This window comes from Lissotriton vulgaris, chromosome 9, assembly GCF_964263255.1.
Source record: "Lissotriton vulgaris chromosome 9, aLisVul1.2, whole genome shotgun sequence".
NCBI lineage: Eukaryota > Metazoa > Chordata > Amphibia > Caudata > Salamandridae > Lissotriton > Lissotriton vulgaris.
Genome location: NC_141697.1, coordinates 888,925,068 through 888,943,829, shown reverse-complemented (window position 1 = coordinate 888,943,829; position 18,762 = coordinate 888,925,068). Strand labels below are relative to the sequence as shown.

Below are 18,762 nucleotides of genomic sequence, written 5' to 3'. Positions count from 1 at the left end.
AGACTTAGATAATACAGAGACTGGGTGTGAAGTTGCACAGGGAGTTGACATATACCAGTGTCTTGAACACACTTCCAAAATGCCCTCTACGTTCTAGGATCAGGTATACAATTAATTATTGTATTTGTGTCTACTAACATTGTATATTGTTTTCATCGTATTGTTGGGTTTCAATGTTTTCTTCATAAGCCTTTGTTAAAAGATAAAATGTGTTTTATTATGAACTGTGTCTACATGTGAAGGCAGCATAGGATATGCGATCTTTATTTCTTCTTTGCTGAGTATCTTTGGAGGGCGGAATCAAGTGAGCGTAGGTGATGTGATTTACAGGGTGGTTGTTTTTCCCATTTTGTTATGTGAATATTTGAAGAAAAGGAAAGTGGTCCTTGATTGGGACAGCTGTGCTGCTGTGCTTTTACCAATAAAGATATTTTTCAACATTACAGCATGTCATACATTAAAAAGACCATTATAATAAATGGGGAAACCCAGTAAAGTGTCAAAGGACCTGGGTATCGATTGATAAAGAAAACAGTGGTCCTAGACAATTCCAACTATACTCAATGCGTGTCTGTCAAAGAGTATACTATGAAAACAATTCATATAAGCAAACTTAAACAGTCTAAAGGCACATTCAAAAAGGCAATGAAAACATCAAATCATAAATTATGAGCCACCGAAAATTCATTAAATTGCAAACATTAATTTATTTCCATGCTGAGTATTAATCATAGAATGATATACATATGTAGGTATCCCTACAAAAAGGCCTGCGGAAGACCCGCAGCAGAGGAGTCTAGTTACCCTTTTGTGTTAGGGTTGAAACGTCGACATCCCTCGAGAGGGCGTACTCCCAACATTTACTCCCCTCATATCCCAGCCACAGATGAAGCCACACGGTGACATGAATTGTTAAATAACTAACAGAAATTGTAATTTAATGCATGGTTAGGCCTGATATCGTAGGGATACCGGCCCTGTCAGGATTTCTTGTGGGATCCCATTTGTCACAACATATTTGAATTGTTTCCTATATGCCTTTTGATGATCTTCATCTCCATTTTCTGTTCTCCACATGAGAACTTACTTTCACACTTCTCTTTCTCCCCTTGAAAATAAACTGCGTCAATATCATATGCTGCATATTATGCCTCTACATATGTATATCATTCCATGATTAATACTCAGCGTGGAAATAAATTGATGTTTGCAATTTAATGAATTTTCGGTAGCCCATAATTTATGATTTTATGTTTTCATTGCCTTTTTGAATGTGCCTTTAGACTGTTTAAGTTTGCTTATATGAATTGTTTTCATAGTATACTCTTTTACAGACACGCATTGAGTATAGTTGGAATTGTCTAGGACCACTGTTTTCTTTATCGATACATTAAAAAGGGTCATTTAACAGCTAATCAGACTGGGAGTATTTTAAAATTTCAATCTGTACTTATCACCATAAAATATGCAGTATGTGTAAAAGTCAACTCACACTTCCCCTGGTTTTCCCCATCTCTGGTCCGTCTCTACTTATGGCATAACCGTGCTCTCCCATTTTCTAAGTGACCCTGGTGCAAATAGCCAACCAGTTAGGAAAGGTCTGTACTGGAACAAACTGTGTGGAATATGTTTAAGACATCAAACTAAATGTGTACAGTAGAAAATCTACTGGGACTTCTAATGGAAGTAAAACTACATTATGTTCCTTTAGACAAAAATAACCAGGGGCTAAATGAGACCTTACAGACATTCAGCAAATGTCCAAAATCGATGTGCTCGCAACTGTTACTGCAAATTGTCTATGGGAATTTCTGATCGAGTGTCTAGATGGTAGGCCCTCTCGTGGAATGTTTGCAGCGTGTGGACCCCTGAGAAGTAAAGGTTATCTGCCATTGTACAGAGTTGAGTTTTCTACCTGTATAGAAACTACAGAAAATCTTGCTGCTTCTGCAAGGCCAGAAGCCTTTGGCAAAGCAATGAACTTGTCAGGCTTGATATGCCTAGCAGGCTGTGGAATAATATGTCACATGACACTCCAAAGTTCTTGAAAAGCTCAAATGAAAGAGGAAGGATATGCTTTGTGGATAGTGGGTGTCTTTGAAAGGCCAATAGGGCTGGGATAAGTCATCCCATACCAGGCACACGACTCTTCCCCTACCCTACAAGCACTTTAGATGCTCCAGTCAATTAGAAAAAAAAACATTCTCCAGGTTGCAGCCCCCTCAACCCCACCCACAGGCAAAAACTGGCATTGAAATCCTGGAACATTGTAACAAACGTCATTGGTCTACCAGGCTTACAAATGCACCTTGTTCACTACATTTTCGGCCAAATCTTATCACCATGGTGCCTGCCATTGCCACAATGTAGCGATCGGATCAGGACTTTTTAGATAGTTTGCATATGTGCCAAATTTTGGTAAAACCAAAGGAATTTTGGAAAAATCGAATCTATTTTCTCATTAACTTTCTTTGAAGTCAACTAAGTTTTAAGTATTATTGCTTGGGACCTGCATCGGGAAGTTGGCACGTATGAGTTTGCACCGCACCTACCCCACTCATGGGATGCTGGTTATATTCCTGCCTTGGAATGCAAAGGCAAGATTGCCTCAGAGATGGATGGTTTCACATTTAGGTCCTCACAGGTAGCTATTGAAAGCTCCTCCCACAGAGCGAACCTGGGTCTCCAAACAACCAATGCAGGGAGGGAATTTAGCCCCTTTCATTGGAGGGGTTGGATGGGCAACTGTATCTCCGGCCCTTATTGACACCGAAGTATCGCCTTCCACTGGGGTGGGGGTGGGGAGAGGGGGAAGGGGTGATTGATTCTCTCGCACTTGTTGCAAAAGCTCATGGTTGGAGAAATGAGTCTCCTCCCACTGGGAAGCTTGAGGCTGACAGAACATACTCTCCTTACAGCAGACGACTGGGTCTGGGTGCCCTGGTGGAGCAGTTGGAAATCCTTAAGTCTTTCAGAGAAGGTAGCTGTAGTGTCTACCTCGCGTGAGTATCCTCAGCGTGGGCTTCCTTCTTACTCTTGGATATTGGATATCCAGAGGCAGCCGAGCCCCTGCAGAACAAAAGCGCTGGTGTCCCTGTGCTGACACCGGGAGAAAACAGACACAGCAGACAGAGTCTTCCTAGGAAGCGCTGGGAATCCTCTCACTACGGGAGCGGGTCTGTGCGTCTCGCGGCAGCTGAGTCTCCTCACACCGAGAGCTGTCCTCGCGCTGGCAGTGCTGAAGCGCGTGCACGCGCCGGGCCCGGCAGAAGGCGTGGCTATTCACATCTCAGGATAGCCTCAGTCTCCTGCCTCTTCCCCGTCTCCTGTTCCCACGCGCGTGTGCACGAGCACCTAGCCCTCGGTCTTGTGCGCGCGCGCCGCTCACTCCGCCTCGCGCTCTCCGCTCGGCGCGCGCTCCGAGCTGTTGGTGTGGCAGAGGAAAGCGGCGCGAGATCCGGACACGGAGCAGCGCAGCCGGGAGCGGATGGTGCGTGAGTGGGTGGAGAGGAGGGCGGGGAGGGCACGCTGAGGTGGACCCCACGGGTGGCGAGGATTTGGATGCCTGGGGCAGAGGATGCAAAGGGAAGCCTGAGGGGTGGGCTGAGGTGTCCGCAAGTGCAGCCCGCGGATGGGGAGACAGAAGGGGAACCCTGGAATGGGAGGTGGGAGGTACATTGGGGTGGAGAGGGCAAAAACCAGATGCTGAGCTGGGGTGAGATGAGAGAGGATATTAAGAGCGGGAGAGGGGAGCCTTGGGTTAACTGGGGAGAACCCCGAGGTGTAGTGAATCCCTATGATAGAGTGGGGGAATTCTAGGATGGAAGGGTTAATCCCGGACCGGAGGAAAGACTGCTGTGATGTAAAAAGCGGGGATTCCAATGGTGGAAAGAGAACGGTATTGGGGTGAAACGGGAGGGGGGGGGGGGCTGTAATGAGAATGAAGGAAACCCTCGGTGCTTGAAAGGGCTGGAGGCAGAAATAGAGCGGGTTGTGGGGTCTGATGAAGGGGGTTCTAAGGGTGGGGTGAGAGGAGCCTTGAAAGATCAGGGGGGACCCCCAGGCGAAGAGAAGTGGAACACCTTTGGGTAGAGAGGGTGAAACCTGGGGTCGTGGGGGGTATCCTTGGTGGTCCCTGTGGTGTAACGAGAAGTCCATTGGGTCGAAAGGGACCATGGGGTACAGCTGAAGTGGAAACACTGGACTGGAGCGATAAGGATTCCTGAGGTGGAAAGAGAATGGGATATATTGGCAGAAATGCACTCGGGTGGAGAGAACAGGAGGGAAAGAAGGGGAATGGGCTTTGGGATAAAGGAACCATGGTGGAAGAGGGTGTTGGATGGCTCCTTTGATGAATAGAGAATCCTATTGCAGATCGGAATCCGGTGTGCAGTGATAGGGTGGATCTCTGGGTAGAGAGATGGGGGACTTTGGGGTGAGAGAAGAGCGACTGGGTAGGTATGTGTGTGTGTGTGTGTGTGGGGGGGGGGGTGATGGACGTAGACAGACGCCAACGCTAGGGGAGAAAGAAAGCAGACTCTAGGTAGATGGGGGCCTCGGATGGAGTACAGGGGATGCTTTTGAGGTGGCTAGCCGGGACACGGTCAGTACAGGAAACGGTGCGTCTGGAGTGGGATGGGCAGTGGTCTCAGGGAGAGCGATGGGCATCCACCTATGGAAGCCTTACCCAGGGTTACAGAGAGTGGACCACTTATAAGTTCAGGGGCGTATGTGGGCGGGGCACGATCTGTGGGGGGCTGTGTTCAAGAAGGGAGTCGAGGATTCACACAGCTGTTGAATGTTTTATTTGGAGCAGGTATGCCCAGAGTCGGGGTTAGAGATGTCTTTGGCTCGTCTGCATGTAACAAGTGGGGATTCTTGAGCAAACCGGAGAAATGAAATGTCCGTTCGTTGCTGGTGTGCTTTGTCAGATTTGGTTACCTAGTTACTTTAGGGAGAGGATTGCACTGCTGTGGTGTGTTTTGTTCTAGCCGCGCCTGTAGTTTCTTTACCTGGGCCGAGTCAGGCCGACTATTTATGAATAAAATAGTCTGCAATTAAAACGTGACATTCTCCATTTTATATGTGCCCCAAAGCAAGGCAAAACAGCATAAGCATTGTTTTGTGCCGAGAAGTAGCAATTAGCCCAAGATCACAAGGTGTCGAAGCAGGGTGAGCGAGTGCCGGGACAGGTTGAATTTTCGTCTCCGATTTATGAAGTCAGTGCGTCCACCTCTAGACAGCCACGACTCCACGTACCTATTTGCAACAAGCACCAGTATTGCTGTCGCAGCCACGTTTCTTTGTTTTTCGGATGAGGTCGTGACTCGTGTAGAAGTTTGGTCCCCATTCAGAGTGGTGTGCTCTGTTCTCAGCCACCGCTCACATGGAGTAATCGCGAAAGCGAGCATGGCTAGCTCGAATTCTCGGGGATCAGTCATGGTAGCGGTCGAAATCGGAAGCCCCAGGGCAGAGATGTGGTTGCAGAATAATATTGAGTACTGGAGGAGAAATTCAGCAAACGTGTGGAAGTCGGGCTTTCTGTGAGTAATCAAAGGAAACTGAAGAGCAATCCTGTGGCATCTTGCTTACGGATGCTGGCAGAACAATTTTACCGCGGCGCTTACAGAGAAATCCTGCTGCAGTCTTCGGGGCATTCCTACCAGAGTTTGTAGAGAAACTCTGTGGGTGGCGACAAAGCAGTGTTGTTGGAGCTTAGAGAGAAACACTCTTGGACTTTGTAGAGCTATCCCGTGGGAGCTTGCAGAGAAATCACCGGGTACTTGCAGAACAGTTATGATACCTTGCAGAGAAGCCATGTAGGATCTGGCTGAGCAATGCTATGGGAGCTTGCATGACATTCAATGGGAATCCTATGAAAGCTTACAGAATCCTGTTGAAGATTGCAGAGAAATCATTTTGGCGTTTGCAGAGTCCTCTTAAAGAAATTTCTAGAGACCCCCTAATGGTGTTTGGGAAGCAAGTTTGTGGAAACTCGCAGAGAGACACTGTCATTGTTTGCCGTACAATTATATGGAAGCTTGCAGAGAAAACTTATAGCAGTTTTCTGAGTAGTATTATTGAAGTTTGCAGGAAAATGCTACGGGAGCATGCAGAGAAATTCTCTGAGAGTTTGGGGTAAATGGCATACAAGTTTTCAAAGCAATCCTTTGAAACCAATTGGAGCGTGCAGAGCTTTGTGTGATTTGGCAGAGTGACAAAATTAGAATTTCAACAGCAATCCTAACAAACGTTGTCGAGAAACACTTTGCCTCTTTGCAAAGTCAGTTTATGCAAGCTTGTAGAGCAACCTAAACGTGCTTGCAGAGAAACATTATGGGAGATTACAGAATAATCCTATGGAAGCTTGCAGAGAAACCATATTGCATTTTCTGATCAATCCTATGAGAGCTTGCAGCATAATCTAAGGGAGTTTGCAGAGCAATTCTAAAATAGATTGGGTAGAAACTGTACAGGAGTTAGCAGATCAGACAAAAGAATTCTTGCAGATTAATCCGGCAGAAGCTTGCAAGGTAGTCCATTGGGATCTTGCAAATAATCCATATGGAAGTTTGCAGAATGACCCCATGCAATCTTGCATGTGTAATCTTCTAGAGTAATGCTCTGTGTGGGCAGGGGGACTCTAGCAGTGGGCGGAACTCTGAAGGTATGCCTCATTGTTTGTAGCTTGTGTTGTAGAGTGGGTTAATCGGCACTCCCATGAAATAGCATTTAATGAACTAGGTCATTACACAAAACAAGCTGAGATAGTATGGAGAAGGGAAAATTGTGTTATAGGTAGATTTCTGGTCTCTCCCCATTCATAAAAAGAATTGGAAATGCCGACTGGTCTAGCCATTGCAATACTGCTTTTTCTATTTGTTCACACACGTGTAATAGGCATTAAGAGACCTGCCTATTTGCAAACTGCATTTTCTCATATGTTTAGTATTGTTACAATAATAATACTCACAACCTACAAAATTCAATTCACAAACCAACGTCCAGATATCTCTTCTCTCCTATGTTTTCTATGTTGAGATCTTCGCCATGAGTGGAGAGACCTCCTCACATATAGGTCTACATTTAAAAAAATATATATTTTTATCAACAACATGAGAGAGTGACAAACAACAAACACATAGCATCAAAATAGACAAGAGAAAAACACTTTTCTAAAGCTTAGTAGATAGAAAAGAAAGAGAGAAAGAAAAATAAAGAGGGATGGCTTTACATAGATGCCCCCTAAATGTTATGACCCCCAGATTTTTTCCAATTTTCTTAATGAACCAATCCCCCTAATTTTAGCTAATATAGATTCCATATGATATGTTTCCTTAAACAGACCCCACCAGTCCAGAACCAACGGTTGGCTCCTCAATATCCAGACCAGAGCTATTGTCAAACTGGCGGAAGCGAATGCAATAGTTATTAAATCTTTCTTGCTAGTGTTCATATTCTGCACTCCCAACATTACATCCAGAACTGTAAGTGATATTGCTCTCCCAAGTTTCTGAGTCAGAATTTGAGCAACTCCTCGCCAAAATTCTGCTAGTTCCGGACAGAGAAAAAACATATGTTTCAGATCGGCTGCCAATAGATCGCATTTTGGGCACTTTGTACGGTCACTAGCAGAATTGTTTGAGGACCATTTTGAGATCCTCTCAGGTGTGTAATATAATGAACGTATTGTTCTATATTGCTGTAATCTCAGGTTAGAAGAATGTACTGACCTACTAATACTACTAAGAGCTGAAGAAATAGTATTAGCTGTGACATTGTTACCCATTCTAAGACTCCATTTCTCTGCTAATTTCGCACAGTCATCATCCTTATAGGAATTAAAACTTTTATATCCAATGCTAATAAGTGATTTATCCTTACCCGCATATAGGCAATTCCATATGTCAGAGTCAAATACAGCTGTAGGACTCATGCTGCTTACAAGGTAATCACGGATCTGATAATACTTAAACCACATGCCTCCTGTAAGATTATATAGAATCTTCAGTGTTTCAAATTTCATAAACCCACTAGAATCATATAAGTCCACAAGAGTTTTTATACCCAGGGTAGACCATCGTTTTCCAACCCCATCATGGAATATTTCTGGAAGGTCTGGATTGTCCCACAGGGGAAGTTTAAAATGGTAGAACGATGCTTTACATTTGATAAGAATAGCACGCCAGATAGATACACTGTCCTGCCCGGTATTACATTTGACCCGCTTAAAGTAATTTGGGTCATTAGTTCTGAAAAGAAACATGTTAGAATCTTCACCTAACATGAATGCGTGGAAAAAAAATGATTACTAGGGTTTAATAGACTACGAAAACGGCCAAGAGATGCTGACCAGAAGTATAATTTAAAATCTGGGAAGTCGAAACCTCTTTGATTAAATGGGAGCTTTAATAGAGCAATTGCACAACGTGCTTTTTTATAGCCCCAAATAACACTACTAAAGATCCCATCTAGTCGTTTAAAGAAAGAGTTATCAACACGCAAAGAGATGGATTGGAACAAATAAAGAAACTTTGGTAGAATCTTCATTTTCAATAGATTTATCCACCCACTCATACCTAGGGGCACCTTGTGACATTTTTTTTAATGAGATAGCGGTTTCTTTCAACAAGCCCTCGTAGTTTAAAGCGACTATCTCGTTTATTTTTGCAGAGACTTTGACCCCTAGATAAGTAACAACGCTACAGACTCCGTGTATTGGAGCTAATGGTTTATAGTTTAATAATATTTGAGTTTTGTTGGTATTCAGTCTGTAGCCAGAAATGGCCCAGAATCTCCTTGCCTCCTGAGTTATTCCTTTCAGTGCTTCGGCGACATCTGTTGAGTATATTGCGATGTCGTCTGCATAAACAGTAATTTTAAGAGAGTTTAAGCCAGAGACAAAAGGGACTATTCGAGGTTGATTTTGCAAAGCCAAAAGAAATAGCTCCATTGATAATGAAAATAACGAGGGTGACAAAGGGCACCCTTGTCGAGTGCCCGAGATATAGAAAACTTAGAAGATTGCAACCCGCATAGCTAATTTTAGCAGTCGGGTAATCATATAGAGCTTGTATCCATTGTTGAAATTAGCCTTTGAGACCGAATGCTGACAGCGTAGCCCAAAGAAAGTCCCACCCCACTCGGTCAAAAGCTTTTTCAGCATCTAATAGTATCATGCCGAGTGTGGTTGACATAGTCCCGGTCATATCAAATGCTGTCACAGCCATGTTTACATGGACAGTAGTATCTCTTTTTAAAATGAACCCATGTAACTGAAGGGATACAAAGCTGGGCATAATTGGCGCCAGACGGGGCGCCAACATTTTGGCAAATATTTTTGCGTCGGTATTTATAAGCGATATGGGTCTATGAGACCCACATTCTTCAGCTGGTTTATTTTTTTTAGGAAACAAACAACTTGTGTGGTATTCCATGAATCAGGAGCCTTTCTTCCTGCCCCAATAAAACAAATTACCTTACTAGAAATTGGGAGTAACTGATCGATGCATATCTTATATAGCTCCAGAGGTATTGAGTCCTCTCCCGATGCTTTACCTGACGGCAAAGCAGTAATTGCAAGTTTAGGTTCTGCCATTGTGATATCCCCTAACAGTGATTCAGATTTTTCCTCCTCGATATGCTTTATTGAGCTAGTATCCAGATATCTGAGTATATCATCCATTTCAGGGCAATTTTCCGGGGTATAAAGCTCTCGATAATAATTGACAAATTGTTCCAGAATCTGATCGGGATGATTATAAACCAAGTTATTAGGGCCTTTGATTGCCTTTATGAGAGTTTTAGGCTTATCGTCTGCGACGTTATAAGCCAATATCTTACCTATCTTTTCTCCACTCTCATACTGAGATAGGCGGTATTTATTTAGTTTGGCAATGCTTTTTTCCCTGAGTGTATTCTTTAGAGCAGACTTGAGGTCCACCGAGCTATAACCCAGATCTTCTGCATTTATCGAGCCCTGGAGTAACGCCTCAGCTAATTGACTCTCTATTAGGAGTATATTTGCAGTGATTTTCTCTATTTCTTTCTTAAGTTCATAATTCTGTCTCCATATAAACTGCTGAGTAAAGCCCCTTTTACTAGCTTTACAGGCACCCCACACCATAGCTGGCGAGGCTTAGTCAATGTTTATTTCAATAAATTCTTTCAGATGTTCCTTGAGCTGCCTTATAAAGTCTGTATTCAGAAATAAAAATCTAGGGAGGAAGAAGAGCCGAGGTCTCTGCCTCGCCCCATATATTTTAAAAGAAAGCAGGTTAGGGTTATGGTCAGAAGTGACCGTTGGACAGACCTACATAGTGCTTGATTATAAGATCTTGTCTGACACCAGGCCATATCTATGCGTGAGCATAATTTATGTGCAGCTGAATAATAAGTATAGCCTGCCACTTTTGGATATAATATCCGCCAAGCATCTCTTATGGCATGTATTCGACCCAATTCCCTGATAGCAGCATGTGTCTTTTGCATCCTCTGAAAGGCCCCTCGTCTGGTAGTAGCAATATCATAATTCATGATGCAATTAAAATCATCAATCACTACATGTTCTCCTTCCCACCCAGCAACTCGATGTTTACCCGATCAAAAACTGAAGTATCGTCTATATTTGGACCATATATAGCACAAAGCGTATATTTAAAACCTTCCATTACTATTTGTGCTATAGCCCATCTGCCCCTTTATCTGAAGCTGTTTTACTTATTTCGGCCCTAAATTGCTTATGTTTGAGGATAGCTACTCCTCGTATTGAAGTATTAAAATCTGTACAAACAACAACATCATATCCTAATTGCTTTAGTAAGTTTCGGTCTTTATGAGAAATATGTGACTCTGATATCAAAGGTACATGTGGGTTGTACATTCTTAGTTCTTCAAAGACTAACCGCCTTCTGTTTCTGCTATTCAGACACGCCACATTCCAAGCTAAGCATCTTAGCTGATACATCCTAATAGTTTATAACCTCCTTCTTTGTTCATTAAAACCTGAATAGTCTTGCTATTGACGCTCTTAAAGCTTATTGTCCTCATGTTGTTTTTGTAATTTTTTTATCCCACCTGTGAACCCGAGGGTAAATTAAATTTTAATAACTGGGTCTCCGTGAGCGGTTAAAAACAAGGCAGTGGGACGTTGTGGTGGTGAAGTTAAGACCACCTGCATCCGGTGTAGGTCAACATGTTTCAGCCAGTGCCTTTTGTTATGCTGGCTTTCCTCAGGACCATAAAGATAGTGAGTGCAATGTTAAAAATATATTTTATTCTATTATTAAGTGAGTGTTTATCGACTATATGTCGCACTCGCTAAGGTGCTCTTAGTGTATGAGGGGATTCCCTCATCAAGCATACGCTGGCGAATTGCCTGGTATGCCTCCTGGAGTGAACCGTCCTGGAGGCTGATGGCGACACAACAGGTACCCTGCAGGCATTGACCGACACTCTTGGTCAATCCCCTTGCCGATATTTTTAACATTGCACTCACTATCTTTATGGTCCTGAGGAAAGTCAGCATAACAAAAGGCACTGGCTGAAACATGTCGACCTACACCGGATGCAGGTGGTCTTAACTTCACCACCACAACGTCCCACTGCCTTGTTTTTAACCGCTCACGGAGACCCAGTTATTAAAATTTAATTTACCCTCGGGTACTGGGATCACCCTGAAGCTGTTTTTCACTACTTCACTCACCACACTGCACTCTCAGTAACATACCAGCTCTGCTGTAATCAGGGGTCGTAGCACACGGGATGCGCTAGGTGTCACTGGGTGGGCCCGATGATGCGGCCATTCTCCTCTGCCCTGCAGCCTCAGTTCCCGCCTCAGAAGACAGAGCTACAGTTGGAGCAACTGCTAGCAGCAGGCGCGACCAGTTGAACGCCGACCGGCCCACCACTCTCCAAACAGGCAGCCTCGCCGTCTGCAGCAACCACCTGATCCGGGTCTTGAAAGGTCGTCACATCCACTTTCCCGCTCGTGCATGCTCAAGTCAAAGATTGTTCTTCCCTGCTATCGATTTCAACTTTCCAGCTTTCCAACTTGCCAAATCCGCTACAGTTCCAGTATCTGAGGGTACATCGTAAGCGGTTTTCTTAATCTTCTACCATATGTGCGAGGAGATCCTCCACGCTGCTGCGCTCCATGGCGGCTTCAGTCCGCCATCTTGCTCCTTACCGCGGGTGAGGTCTACATTTTAGCAGTAAATGTGGGAGGAACTTACAGAAGTGGCTGGAAAATCATTAATACACCTAGAAGGAAGGGGTTTAGAGGGACATGGAGGGGTTTAGGGAGGAGCATGCAAGGACAAAACAAACCCACACAAAACTAAGTCCATTGATATTCACAAACTGCACTTTTAAGGGTACTTCAGCCCAAAAAGTCTCAAAACAGTCCTATGTGTACTCCAAACCACCCTTGGAGTGTATCAAGCACCACACATGACCATTAAGAGGTACTCAGAACACTGCCATAGAAAATAACAGAGGCAGAGATTTAAAATAACACCCCATAGGAAATAATGTTAAAAAAATACCAATTATTTCGTCTTTGACATTGAATATATGCCTTTTATTTAATTTTGAAATTATATTAATATAAGTACACATATTATTACAAATAAAATTCAGTTATTTTTATATTCAAATTTTAATTGTTATAACATTTACTAAATAGTTCGAAGTATCTAAATATAATTCTATACATAATGTTTAATACATTTAATATATAATAAAAAGATATAACAGGTGGGGTTTAAAAAAATTTCTTTTTAAGGACATTGCTTTCATGTTAAATAAATATATTTTAAATAATTATTTAGTACACCTTTAAGTCAATGTACTGTAACTTTTCTAAAATGTATTCTAAGATTAAAATAAATATCTAAAATTATCTATCTATCTATCTATCTATCTATCTATCTATCTATCTATCTATCTATCTATCTATCTATCTATTTATCTATCTATCTCCATACTCGAAATTATGTCAATGACAGACACTCTCAGGGCTATTGATCGGATTGTTTTAATGCGTCAAACAGACGCATTTCGGCTTAACACCTGTATCAATGTGATAATACAGTTAATAGAAATCCTTCTCCTTAAACAAAACAAATCCGATGCTCATTGGTTGTAAAAAAAAAACCCCATAGAAAACACATTTTGTAAACATAAATAAGGGGTTACTCAAAAAAGGACATGAGAAATAAGCAAACACAGGCCATCTTAGAATACCATTCTCCTATATTTTTCAATGTACATGCAAATCCTTTTTGTAAAATAAACAAAATCATTACCTTTATATACATATATATATATATATACTGATAAAAAGTGATCCGATTCAATTCATTCATACTCAGTGCTTAATTCGAGCTGGTGGTTTCCGGTGCTTGGCCTGGCACTTAATTGTCAACACCAGTGTTTATTGCGTAAACTGGTCCCAAAGGTATTGGAGCTCTTTTCAATAGCACCAGTTAGAGACACATACATCTTTTGTGGGCAAAGGGAAATTACGTGATTTGCCCAGAATCACAGGATGTTCAGCCTACGCCAAGATTCAAACTGGGAACCCAGCTCCAAAGTCAGGAGCTCTGGGAGCTACGCCACAACCTCTCCCCACTCGTAGGGTTTCATGGTTAGTAGTTAGTGTTTTTTGCAGGCGACACAAATAGGAGCAGTGGGCTGGTGCAAGGTGCCCCCTAATGAGAGCCCCGGCACTTATTTTTTCACCTATCGAGATATTCAGGGCCTGATTGTAGATGATTAGGATTTAACAATATTATTTTGTTATACCATTGATAAAGGCATTGAGCCAAAACACATTTGTTTGGTGTCGACATATTAAAGGGATTCGATCGAATTGTAAGTTCACAATTGGAAATGGTGAATAGCAAATACTGCTAAGTGCAGTAGTAGATTTACATGAGTAAATTTGCAGTTGTAAATTTAACTTTGTGAATAGGCCTAATAAATCCACACCTAAAAATGATAACCTATATTTTTACATATGTTGAGAAGTAGTGATTTTGATTAGTATTTGTTATGGGCAGTAGGTAGTTGTGTGAATTATCTATCTATCCTGAGCATTAATCTTGGAGAATAGACCAGGGAACGCACAGGAATCCTCTAACTTTGCTGGGGCATACTGTGAAATGGCACTAAGATGGTATAGCTCCACTCATACAGTTATACACTAGGAAGCTCCTAATGGCTGTTTCCACCCTTCCCAGCAAAGAGATGAAGCCCACATTCTCTGCCTCGGTTAGTTCACACATGGTACCCACCTCTGATTTGAGGAAAGATATTGAATATCTTTTCTCTGTCCAAAAGTGAATAGCACAAAATTGGTTAGGACAGTGCACCTTTGTGTTTAATATTAAGGTCCCCTGTGCACAAACGTTGTAAATCTTTGGATGAGTTGACACAACCCTTTATATTGGTGAGATGTGTGACTTCGCAGTTGGCAGAACTCCCAGTGAGACACATACATGTTTCAGGCACATTATGGGACTCAGTCGCATAAATGTATGCTATACTCTTGCATCGCTGGTTTACACGGTCACCATACTGCAGGCAATCTTTAAAAAAAAAATCCGTAGTTTGTTTTTTTGTCCTTTTCATTGAAAATTGTTTTCCAAGAAGAGTCTTTTCCTTTCTCCACATTCAATTCGAGAACGGGGAACACTGGTGCACTTTTTTTTACAATCACTGTGCCCCTCAATTCTGGATCATTCAGATACAGGTTTAAAAGTGAACAAAGTTGTAAACAAATCGTTGGAAATGAGTGTGAACGCAGAGCATCGTATTGTCGCCTTTCTAATATTCACATTATTTAGGGTGCATTTAGTGACCAGTTTAATAACGATACCCTAGGAAGGTACTTAGTGGTTGTGTGATTTGGCCATCAATCTAGGTTTTGAACCTTGGAATTTGGATAATGGGTATACAGCACGCTTTCCTTAATTTTAGGGGTGCAAAACAAATTGTGGGCCCCCATATTTTCAGGATCAGATTCCTGTTTGCGCCATAACATGATTAGGTGGAATATTGGATTGAAGGCCTAAGCCTGTGGGGATCCCCAGACCATATGCCTTGCATGTTGCTGGTCACTCTGACTCACACCTGGGGAATCCTTTGCCTGCCCCACTCAGTGCCACTTACAATGCATTAGATTCTCAGGTGGAGCAGAATTTAGAGACACATCACATGTAGAACTGGCTCATTGAGTCACTTTCCAGCTTTCCCTGCATATATCTGATTTGCAAACTGTAAAAACGCTTTGTGAATCACAACCTATGTGCCCAGAACACAAGAAGCCAGATCAAGATGTTGTTCCCCTGTAGATGTATTGCATCTTATTGGAAAAAATGCATTATTTTGCAAACTGTGTACGCCTGGATCCCAGGCCACCGAGCTTTGCTCTTTGCACTTAGAAGATCAACAAGGTTATCTTATTTATCAAACTATCAGTAGCACAAACTTGCCGAAAACAAAACTTATTTAGTTTGGATACAGTGTGCTTCCTCCAAGCATCTTCAGGGGTTTGTCAAATTGTCTCTCCATATTTTATCAATTTGGGGAACAAACTATGAGGAGTCGTAATTTTTAATGCTGGTTTTAGAGAGGGAATGAACAGAAAGTACTTGAGATTTCTCTCTCTCTCTCTTGGACAAGGCGGCAGTAGAGTCCTAAATGCGTGTGCTAAATATTCTCAATTCGCATGGTTCTCTCTCTGTCAACTCTCTTTAAATGTTGATATTTTATAAGAATGGTAAACGGCGTATGTAGGTGTGTGGCTTACAAAATTATGTTAACACAAATTGAGTGTTCACAGTTTTTTTTACACCCAAAAAGTTTAGCAAATTTCACATTTTTGCATTTTCAACAGTTTTGTAAGGTTTATCGGCCTTTGTTAGCCTTCGCAAAGTTTCTTCTTCATAGCAAGTTCATGTTCTTGCTAAGAGGAATTAACCAACCCCAGCACAACTCGTGGACTGTAATTCTCTCCCCTCACTTGTTTATAGCTGTCCCTCCTTGAAAATCACTCAGATTTCATTATGTTGTGTTCTACTGTGCAGTGTTATGCTATTTATGCTGTGTTAAACGTATTCATGCGGGGAACATGTTGCCATTGTCTTGGGCTTACAATGCCAATGAGGTAAGGGGTCTTCTCACCCTGGTTTCGAGAATTTTATCTCAGACCAGAGTCTGGTGTTGTGTGTGAGTTGTGATTTTTCAGTTAGTGTGAAAATAGTTGGTGTTTTAGTTTGCTGGGTGTTACCAGAGGTGTAGCCAAGGTGCTTATGTGCTGACTAGTTTATTTAGCCCGTACATTGCCGGCAAGTTTGCCTCTGTGTATTAGGTGAAAGTGTCACTAGTGTTAACGTTCCTTGCTTTCTATTTGCTGCCTTCCCTGGACTGGACTGTGTTTGGTGGTATCTGTTAGATCTGTGCTCTTGTGTGCTGGTGCGAAGTGATAGTGATGGTGAGTGCTGTTGTGGGTAATCTGATAACCATTTGAGTGGTTTATTTGTACAGTGTTGGATTTATGTGAGTTATTGTGACTAGTACGTTGTGTTGAAATTCGTGTTGTTTGTATTTACCGCAGTGAAAGACAGGCGCAAGTACCTCTTCCCAGGAGAAATATTTTACCTTTGGAGAGAAGTTGATTTTGCAAATACATATTTCTGCATAACTTGATCCAGCAGATTTCCCAGATATTGCTACTTGAAGTACTCATGGAACTTTACAACTCAGATTTCCAGGAGTACTTTGCAAACTGTATAAAAGTCGGAAATCTGCTGCACAAGTAGTTGTAAACCTTTTGTAGTAGCAGTGTTGTAGGTACTATTGTTGCATCAGATTTAGCTGCACCATGGCCCATTGGTGCTAGGTGCCTACTGCACCCTAATTATGGGGCCAGGGATTAGAAGGCCCTGTGGGCATTGCCTGAGGGCCCTTGGCATACATGTTACTCCACTGGGGAGAAGATTTACCAGTCAACCTTTTGGAGTAGCAGTGCTGCACCTAACATGGATGCAGCAGGTGTAGTGGCACCAGGCACAGAGATGCTAGGGGCCTACAGCTCCCTGAATATGGGGCCAAGTGGGGCAGAGGAGCCCAATGACCTTGCTTGCATTAGGGCACAGTGTGGCTCACTGGTTAGAGCAGGCAGACCCTGAAGCAGAGGTCAGACCCGGGACCAGGGTTCAATTCCCGACGCGGCAGGGTCTTGAGCTCAAAATGTCCACGGACTCGATAATTCTCGCTTCAGTGCCTGACCTAATCATGGGTTCACACTCTGCAACTCTGGGCATTAAGCTTGCTTAATCTCCACAACGGCCCCCTGCGGCGGGATGCCTGGCTTTCACCTTGGGGATGCCCTGTAGGGGCTATCTCACAGGGAAAAGCCAGGACGGGTTCCCAAGGCAAGCGCTTAGAGACCCCTGGGTGATAAGCGCTATATAAATCCAATAAACAATAACAATACAATCCATGGCACATATGCTGCTCCACTGGGGAGTAAGGGGCATACTTACAAGAAAGTGGCAAGGCGTGTCATTAAGCCAAGAAGGCTAATGACACGCTCCGTCCCTTTAGAAATGACGAGCTTTATCATATTTACAAAAATATGGTGCAGCCCTGCGTTTCCCCCTGTGCTGGGGCTAATTCAGCTGCCTATCGACAACTCGGGCACCCTTGCACCCTAGTGCAAGGGTGCCTTCGTTGAGGGCAAGGATTGTTTATGTGCTGGAAGATTTCCCTTCCTGCACATAAACAATCTTGAAATGGCGTTGTGTAAATTCTATGTGAGCTGCTCAATGGTGCACACATGGAAACAGCAGACACGAGGAGAAATAAAGCATTTCCCCTCATTTTACATATTTAAGACCAGGTTTTCCCTCGTCCTAATTTTGGCACTGCCTCCTATTAATGCTACCCTTGTAAATAGGGGGCAGCATCAAAATCAGTGGATTGTTGTGGTGGAATGGCCACTGCAACTCCCACTGCCCTCACCTTTTACCCTAAGTGTAGCGTAAAAGGGGGCCTTAGTTACAAGGCGGCGTAAAGCCACGTTAAGTGGCCTAACCCTGCCTTGTAATAAGGCAAAGCCCCTATCGCCACCACAACGTCTGAAAAAGTGACGTTGTGGTGGCTATAGGGTCTTGTAAATATGCCCCTAATTTTCTCTACTGAAATAAAGCTAATGGAGTAACAATGGTTTCGTTACCATTGATGCAGCGGGTGTAGTGTCATCGTTTCAAGATGTGCTAGGGACTACTGCACCCCAATTATGGAGGGGAGGAAGGTAGAGGGGACAACTGATCTTGCTTGCATTAGGGTCCATGACACATATGCTACTCACCTGGGTATTGTGTTTCTGACTCTGGGATCACTGCCTTCGTGAATGGGTCGCCCTGGGCTCATTTTGGGATCCCGTTGACCTTGTTGCGAAGATGCACACTCCTCTTCGTGTTTATAGCCCTCCACTTATGCATCAAGTAGCCGCGTGCACAGTCCTGCCTCGTGGTCTTCTCCTCTAAAGCAGAGCTCGTCCCCTGAGCTTCATTAATCGTCAGCGCGCAAGGATAGAGCCACAGAGCCTGCCTGCCTGTCTGAGACATGACAGATAAGGCTCGCCCGGCCTTCGAGCTGTCGAACCTGTCCGAGACGGAGAGTCTAGAAACCGAGCGGATGGACTGCTGTGGAGGGAAGGGTCCCTCGGAGGTCCTCTCTGAATCAATCACA

General features: G+C 43.2%; 1 protein-coding gene across 1 annotated transcript in view; it reads left to right on the top strand.

Annotated features, from left to right (window-relative positions):
• Nucleotides 1-3,444: 3,444 nt before the first annotated feature.
• Nucleotides 3,445-18,762, top strand: part of LOC147692440 (sodium/calcium exchanger 2-like) — a 1,124,793-nt gene continuing 1,109,475 nt past the window's right edge. The window contains exon 1 of the mRNA XM_086938642.1: nt 3,445-3,490. The gene's annotated coding sequence lies outside the window, so the exon portion shown is untranslated. The remainder of the gene's footprint in view (nt 3,491-18,762) is intronic.